The sequence below is a fragment of the Callorhinchus milii genome, unplaced genomic scaffold (genome assembly GCF_018977255.1).
Source record: "Callorhinchus milii isolate IMCB2004 unplaced genomic scaffold, IMCB_Cmil_1.0 Scaffold15, whole genome shotgun sequence".
NCBI lineage: Eukaryota > Metazoa > Chordata > Chondrichthyes > Chimaeriformes > Callorhinchidae > Callorhinchus > Callorhinchus milii.
The window spans coordinates 15,200,422-15,209,063 of record NW_024704756.1 but is presented as its reverse complement, the minus strand read 5'-3'; the positions used below and the strand labels follow the sequence as shown (position 1 = coordinate 15,209,063).

The following is an 8,642-nucleotide window of genomic DNA, read 5'->3' as shown; positions in this document are numbered from 1 at the left end:
GTGTGCCAATTTATCTCCCGGCTTCTCCTGAAGACGTTAGATTCTATGATAATTGGGGGATCCTAGCACCGAGTATCAGTGAGATATTTATTGTAATAATAATCCTTGCATTTGATATGGCGGCCTATCACGTCTTCGAGATGTCTCAAAGCGCTTCACAGGATATACTGGGAAGTGAATCGACTGTATATTTGACCTTGGGGCCGGGAGGGGGGTGCGTAACAGCCAAACCTGATCCAGAAAAAAAGCTCATTGAATAGTGTTAAGAAGCTGATGTGAGCCGACGTTTACATCCAGCTGCTGCCTTGGCCTGAATCAGCGATCTCCACACAGAGTGGGAATTGAACCAGTGACCCTCCAGTCTGTACGGCTTAGCGCAACACAATGGGTGACTTTACCCACAAAGAGAGTCCTTGAAATATAAAAGCGTTCAACATGAAAGTAGCCTCTTTTGCATACGCAGAGTGGCTGGAAGGTAGAGAACAAATAGACAGCATATAGTTTGGGACACGACATGTCAAGCGACTGCCAGGACGATGAAAGGCGAATGAGATGGACCTTGATCTTCTTTTGCCGAGCAAGTTCTCGTGTCCTTGTATTCTTAAATAAAAATAAAAATCGCATCACGTAATAAATCACGGTTTTGCAGGCTGATTGCTCTTAGCATTTAAGCCAAGCTTTTGATCGATATCAATCGTGATTATCGATAAGCTTTTGCCTCACAACTTCTCAATTTTCTGGCAACGCAGAGCCCAATATGTCGCTGAGCGCAGCTGTGTTTTCGCTCGCTATTTTAAGTGATTGTTATTTTAGAACGGTGCTAGAATGGTACACATTCCACTGGGATTCTCAGCGAAAGTTTCGATCGCAGAAAATAACAGTGCTAATAAATGTAGGTCAGCGCCAGTCCCTGTGGCATCCTGTTCCAACCCAAAATAGGGCATTAATGATAAGGTGGGTAATGGTTACAGTTACAACACTCAACAGAGAAACACCCATTCAAAGTTAATTACTTCACTGCAGCAACCCAACACCTGGCGATGATTCTCCAACACACCAGAGGAGAAAATTTGACCTGGTTTTATTTGTTTACCGGTCACGATTGTCATCGCAACGTATTCAAGTTAACGCCTGTCAGAATTGCCCTATATATGACAATTGAGAAGAATGTCAAGATCAGTGGCGGGAATTGAGCAGAAATTATTTTTGCCCACTCTGTGAAAGGGATGAAAAGCTGACGGTGAGGTCTGTTATGCGCCATGTGCAAACACGTGTGTACATTAAAAAATATAATACAAATTGCATTTAAACGGCACCTTTCACATGAGGGGGGTGGGGGTGGGGGGGAATGTCTTAGGGCACTTAACGATGCTGGAATTGCGGATTATGTAAACATATAACTTGCATTTACAAAAACGACTTGCGTTTGTTTATTCACCGTCGTTCACATGGGGTAGCGTCCCAGAGCAATTAACAATGGCTGCGAGCTGGTGGGGGCGTTAATCATAAATATGTAATAATCAATGAAAATAGATGACAATATTGCCATTACTGTATCTCTAATGTCGGTTGGATGCATTCCTGTTTTTTGTGAAGCAGTGATGCATTCATTGGTTTCTGTAAAGTGTTAAAAATATATATATTTTTTAAATTTCTCTCCTACAGCACGTTTTGGGCTTTACCCACGTTTTTTAACCTTTTTAGGAAGTGAGGAAGATCAGCTAATAGGAACTTCCACTAATGCAGCCGCTGAAGTTCTACTATGAGTTTTGACCCACGTGGAATAATTCCCTTTAGGTTATGGACGTCTCTCCAAACCGTCTCCTCCAGTCAAAGCTGGAACCTAAAAGTCAGTCAAGGCCAAGATTCAAATTCAGGTCTTGTAGCAGGAAAACCCAATCCTTCAAGCCTCGTGTCCCTGAAGCTGCCGATAAATTGTTTCGAATTTTGGGAGGAATGTTCTTACCAATTTAATTGAATTTACTATTTTCGCTCACGAAATATACGGTTAATTCACTTTAGAGCATATTCGGCGTACGGCTTTGAGACGTCCAGAAGACGTGAAGAGCGCTAGGTCAAAATGCAGGGATTATTATATTATTGTAATAATTTGGTACATTTCCTAGGCTGAATACCCCAAGAAACAGTTAAAGTAGAATCATAGATTACCACAGCAATGAATACCATAGCCATGAGGTCCATTGCAATTGCGCTGTTCACTGTCGGAGCTATCTGTTTAGTCTGCTACCCTTGCTCTCCCCCACGTAACCATTTTCATGTTTTTTTTCCAAATGTAAAATCGTAGAATTTTACAGCGAAGCAGGAAGGTATTGTACTGAATAAACCTTTTGTTAATTAAAATCAACTTTAACATTTTTTTTAAAAAAAAGGAAAAACAAAAATGTAACTCCTTCCATCAAAAATAACTGACCTCAGCCTCTTCCCCCACCCTCCCATTCCTCTCTCCCACGCCTCTCTCCCACCCTACCATCCCTCTCCCACACCCTACCCCTTCTCCCCCACCCTACCCCTTCTCCCCCACCCTACCATCCCTCTCCCCCCTTTCCACTGAACCAAACTGCTGCCTAAGCCAAAAGCCTCTATTTCCGACTTGCAGTTTTCAGCCATCACATCAGAGCAATAGATATCAAGGTCCTGGTGCGATCAGATGATGGGCTGCTAGACTAACCTAACCGTTGACATTCATCAATGTCGTTAGCTTTGAGTCATCAGTGTCAGATGAAGCGTAGAAGAGTTGCTTGCTGGGCAGAATAAAGCACAGAAGTGTGGTCACATTAGAGATGTGAAAAGCCTCCTGAGTCTCCACCACAGCTACTCTTTGTACTAACTATTATGCTGCGTTTCCGAGCTCCAGAAGTCCCTTGCTGCCTGTTCTACTTTATAGCTGTTAAATCGGGAAGACTGATGATAGCCCCTTGGTACTGTGTTTTCCTGCTCCTCTGCTTTCAGAATCATATCAGGTCGACAAATACTGCTGTCTCGTCCCTTGGCATTTATTTTTTAAACTTCTATGACATTGTGAGGCCCTCTTTGGCTTCCTCTAAGTAAAAAAGTATTGAAACCGAATAAAATCCCTTCTCTCTTTTTTTAAACAAACTAAACACGAAAGATATCTGTTTCGGTGGTGTTTCTGGGGTCTTCAGAAAGACCATTCGCTTCCGAGCCACAAACCCGGTGCTGTAGCTCCAGGGGAGCAAATGCAAAAGTGCGGGGTGGGGGGGTGGCGGGTGGGGGGGAAGGACTGTGTTACGATGAAAAGTGTGGAGGACTCATAATTTTACTTGCAGAAGCAATCCGGTCACGTTTACACCAATGCGGACTAGTGTGACCTCTACGAGATCCAATTCAGGTCCAATGTGTCCGCTTTTGTGAAGTGCGACCTTCACACTCTCTCTCCCCCAAAAATCCTCCGCAAGTCCTTGTGCGGAATCCCTTCCGTTCTCTTCGCCTCCGCCTTCAGCTCCAGCCGTTTGATGTGCAACGCCCCGCAAACAACAACAGCTTGCATTTGTGTAGAGCCCTTCAAGCCGGGTAGCGTCGCGGAGCAGGTGAATTGATAGCGTGCAGATCCCTGGTCTGTCACAAGCATAAGTTGCGCCTCCTCTCAGTGGCAAACAAACAAGACCTTGTAACTTGGGCTCAGAAACAATAACAGGTGTCAAATGAGTGTTTATTTCCTGATTCTGCATCTTTTTTTTGCCATTAGGATAGCATTAGAGGTCTGCACCTCTAATTTTATTCAATCAACGGCCTCTCCTCCGTTCGCGCACACCAGTCAGGTGGCAATGGATCATTCCCGACATTCAGATGATGAACGCTTTGATTTTCGACTCCAGAAAAACCCGCTGCATTGAACCTCTGCAACGTCTGATGGATAGTACCTGCATTTGATATGGGCACCTCACCACTTCGTTGAATGCACTAAAATACACAGTCAATTCACTTTCCAGTATATTCTGTGAAGCGATTTGAGACGTCTCGAAGACTTGATAAGCCGCTATGTCAAATGCAAAGATTATTATTATGATTATTATTGGAGATCATTGCTCTCTGCGGGTTTGGTTTTGAAATACGACACGAGGGTCTATATAAAATAAATCAAATCCTATTTGTAGTATCAATGCCTGGATTGAATGAGAGCGCCAGCACTCAAATTATTGGGCATTAAGTTTTGACATTTTAAAAAGAAGTTTTATTTCCTAAATAGTTTTTTCCTGACGGTTAGAAACATAGAAGCTTAGAAACAGGAGGCCATTCAGCCCCTTGGGTCTGTTCCGCCGTTCTCTAAGATCACGGCTGATCTGTACCTCAAGTCCAAATACCCGCCCTCGCCACAAATCCCCTTAATACCCTGACCTAACAAATATCTATCCACCTCAGTCTGATTTATTGGCTGTAAAATCTTTTGCTTAAACTAATTCGCATGAGTTGCTTCTTGTTCACAGTAATGCAGACTGACTGGTTTAACAGATTAACCAGGATACTGACTGCTGTCCTGGTTTGAAAAAATAAAGATTTTTGTCAGCCCGAGTCTCAAAAGAGTTTCCTTGTTTCCCCCACTTTAAAATGGTACAGAGACTCACTGAAGTGATTGAACGACACCGATTGTGCTTTCAAAACCCATGTGAAACTGGAAGTTTATGTTTAAATAAGGAGTCGTTGACTTGAAACTTGTATATCGTCAAATGCTCATTCGGACGATCTAGCGTTTCACCGTTTGAAATTTCTGATGGTTTAAAGGGCAAATATCTACAGTACGCGGCATGATACTGGTCAGTGGTGAATTGGCTATGCTCACCCAGGCCATCACACGGCCTCAATATCTCTGGCTTAGCGAGGAAAGTAACTAGCCACTCTTGCTCCTGATCCATCGATCATCACTTTCCTCACATGGGTTGTAAAATGCCTCGATTGCATTACAGGCTCTTAACACCCTTCCTCTTCAGTCAAGTTAACGGTTGAATCAGAACGTGCAGTCCATGTTCAACTCGATTCATGGAAATAAAAATTCCAGAACCACAGCAAGAACCACTTAGAACAACTTAGACTTAGAACGACTTAGACAAGAACAAGCATTCTATTAATTCCGATTAAGGCAGCTTCCGCGTGAAATGAGCGTTAAATACCCACAACAAAATAACTCGATGAGTAAAAAGAATCGATCAATTTCGTCCAAGAGTCAAATCCCACCCCCCCAAGCAAATAAATTTCTTACCCAACTTTTGTGGTTCAGGACCTCAATAAAAACCCGGTTAAAATGCCTGCACAGTGCAACAATGAGCTCATATTACCCAGTTGACTAAAACTGTTGCTTTTTTTTCAAAAAAAAATCAATTGCAATCATTTCAATCCGAAGAAACTCACAGTGCAGTCCAATAAAGTGATGAATCCCAAAAAACAAAGCGCTGTAAATTGAAGTGGATATTCCACATCCAAAGTTCAAATAACTAAACACATTAATCATCGTGGGTCACATATTAGATGTACTGCATTCAAGGTTTGAACGATTCCACAATTTCCTTTCTCCTCCCCTGCCCCTTGATTATTTCCAGCCAGCCAGCCAATTACTCCTGTCATCTCGGTTCATTCAAATCTAGAGTAAATCAAAGAAAAGTTCCCGACACAATTAGGACATTCGTTCAAGGCTTATCTACGCTTTCTCATCTTAAGTCGTTACTCCCAGGTTCGTCCTTCAGATAAGCTCTTCGGGACTTGCTCAGTGCCTTACCTCAATTAATACAAGCATAATTGATTTTTATACCATGTCCGCTGCATGCATAATTTGCACAGAATTTTGAACTCTATATGTGAAATGTCAAGGATAGTTGTCCTTGCTGTAACACAGACTTAATTTGGAGGCATTCCCAAGAGCAGTACGTTCCTCTCATTTCAAGTGTGGCAATAATGCACTTGTTCCAATAAGTTCTGTTCTCCAGTCGCGACTGAGGTTTTTTGGGGGGGGGGGGGAGTTATTTTCCTGTCAGGTAGCAGTCAGCCTCGTGCACGAAAACCTATTAAAATGTTCTGCTGTAGTTTGCCGCCCTTCTGTACGGTCATCTTTGTGGTGAATATGCTTGGACACATTCAATCAGGTCTTGGAGCCTCGATCCCTATTCTGTGTAGTTTTATGAATGACCATCTGATTTTGAACCTTGCAGTTTTCTCCAGTGCACTGAGATGCAATCACCATGTCAGCTGAATGGGAAAACCACTGAAATGTTGACTCCACAGCAATGAACCGACGTGTCACAGAAGAATCTAAACTACTTCTGAGCAATTCAAATCTTCATTCTTCTCCATTAGCAATAATCCAAAAGCAGATGAGTAGGTCTTTTTTTCGTTGCCTGACATGTTGAAACCCATGTGGAAACCATGCTGAAGCATACCCAAATAGCAGACTTCTACATATTTCTCTGCGCAAATTTCTCCGTGTCTCGAAAGGAATGCGCATTTGTTCCCTGGAGTCACATCCTGCTCGTCTGTCTCCATGAGTTATTAGATGCACCTTGGGAAGAACCAAGGTTTGGGGAACCCAGAACATGTGTTGGGATAACTGCTGGACTTTAACCAGTTACACCAGCACAGCAATCTGCACATTGGTGGAAAATAAAACACTAAACAGATCATTAAATTTAACTTCATCCAAGTCCATCTGATGCTGGCAATTAGCTCCTCAAAGGATAGTACTTTCCTTGAGTACCTGACATGTGGATTCATTCCCAGGCACATTTTTGCTATCCAAGTCACCAAGGGTTAGTGATCTCACTCGTCTCTTCCCGAAGGTAGCAACGGACACCAGAAATGATGGATTTATTACATGTCTGTCGCACATTTCATATTAAATCTACATCAGCTTCTAACTGGAATTCCAGAGCCTCTTAGGAAAAATTATAGGGCATTTTAGATGGTGTTTGGATGTTGCTGCTATTTTGGTCATGTTAGTCTTCCACGCTTATAGTAATCAAGGTCAATTTCACTTATTTCCACCCCATACTTGAAGGTGTCAATTAGTACCTTTTAATTCAACAGTAAAGCACACGAATAATAAGCAAATTGCCCACTAAAACATATGACCCACTGAGAAAACTATCCATTTATTTAGAAAAAGATTACACTGGTAGAATACAGCAGATAAAAAATTCGAATGCAATTTTGAAAATTTATGACTAAACATAAGTGTCCGTGGAAATAGAAATCTCCTGCAGTTGTACAATTTCAACCTAATTTCATCTTGTGAGGACAAACCCTCGCAATGTTTAAAAACATCATGAAGTAACCACAAGATGCTGCACTGGATAGTTTTAATCAGGAAACTAAACGACGGCTGATTTTAATTACACACAATCACTAGAATAGTGTATACATAATATACAAATATTGTTTGTTGCCGTAAAGGTGAAGACAGAACGTTTGCAGACAGTCTGTAGCAGACGTGGGTGTCTGGCCACAAAATGTGCTCCATGGGTTTGCAGCGTACAGCACATTGTGCTTATTAAAGAGCAAACCGTTGGCAGGTATTATACTGAAAATAACATGCATACAGACAGAACATCAAGTTAAAAGACAACACAACGCAACTTTTAAACGATGGCCAACAAAAAGAAAAATCGAGTTAAAGGAATTCTCTCCAGAACAAAATGTTTTAATAGGCTTCAGTTAGGTCCTCTCTCTCTCTCTCGTTCTCTCCCTCTCGACTTGCCAACCTTGCAAACGTCGTCCATGTATTCCAAATTCAGTAGCACAAATAAATCCATGGCAGCAGCTTGTAATCCAATGGAAGGTCACCTGTAAAATGTTCAGAAGGATCAGAGATCAGGTGGTGAGAAGTGGCATTTCTGTACCACATCGGTGTTTGTCTGCAGTTTTAATGACTTCTGAAGTAGGTGGGTGACAGGAGCACAGCGTGCGACCATTGAAACGTGCTCACACGCTCCACTCTCCTCACAGCGAGATCCTGATCTCAACTGGGGCATGAAAGGGAGGAAAGGAAATGAGCGTGTGAGTCACCTCACGATCTTGCACACCTCCTTGCAGTCGGTGCAATGCTGGCATCAGCAGAGACCTTGCTTGGAGGAGGCTCTCAGCGTGTCTGTGAACAGTGCATGACATGGAACCCGAGTGGGAGGAAGGCGAGAGGACAAATGTTGATTTCTCTTGTTTTTTTTAAAACCCCTGTACGAGTTTTATGGGGAGGGAGGGGGGGAATATCGACAGTACTGTCCAGCGCCCTTGGGACGTTCTCCCAGACGTGAAAGGCACTACACAAATGTAATTTGTTGTTGCTGTTACTTCGGCTAGCAGATGTTCTTGACCACAGGGCTGAGGCCAGTCTGTGATCGACCCATACCAAAGAATCTCTTTACATTGATTGACCCGATGGGCTCGTTTGCTAACGGATTGCAACGTATTTTAAGAAGAAACTCGTATCAAAAAAGGTTGAGAAAGCCTGGGCCCCCCAAACAGAACATCTCTGCTGTTCACAGTTTACTTGAACATGCTGTTGGATGATACAGCCAGGTTACAAGTTAATGCTACATAAATTACACTAATTAATTCTGAGTTTGTCAGGTTTTTTTTGTCTTCCCCTTCCTATGTAGAAGTGTATAATCTTCACTAGGTAG

General features: G+C 42.6%; 1 protein-coding gene across 2 annotated transcripts in view; it reads right to left on the bottom strand.

The window, feature by feature from the left end:
• Positions 1-7,089: 7,089 nt before the first annotated feature.
• thoc2 (THO complex 2) overlaps positions 7,090-8,642 on the bottom strand; it is a 49,403-nt gene continuing 47,850 nt past the window's right edge. For both annotated transcript variants that reach the window (XM_042340563.1, XM_042340564.1), the window contains exon 39: positions 7,090-7,806. The gene's annotated coding sequence lies outside the window, so the exon portion shown is untranslated. The remainder of the gene's footprint in view (positions 7,807-8,642) is intronic.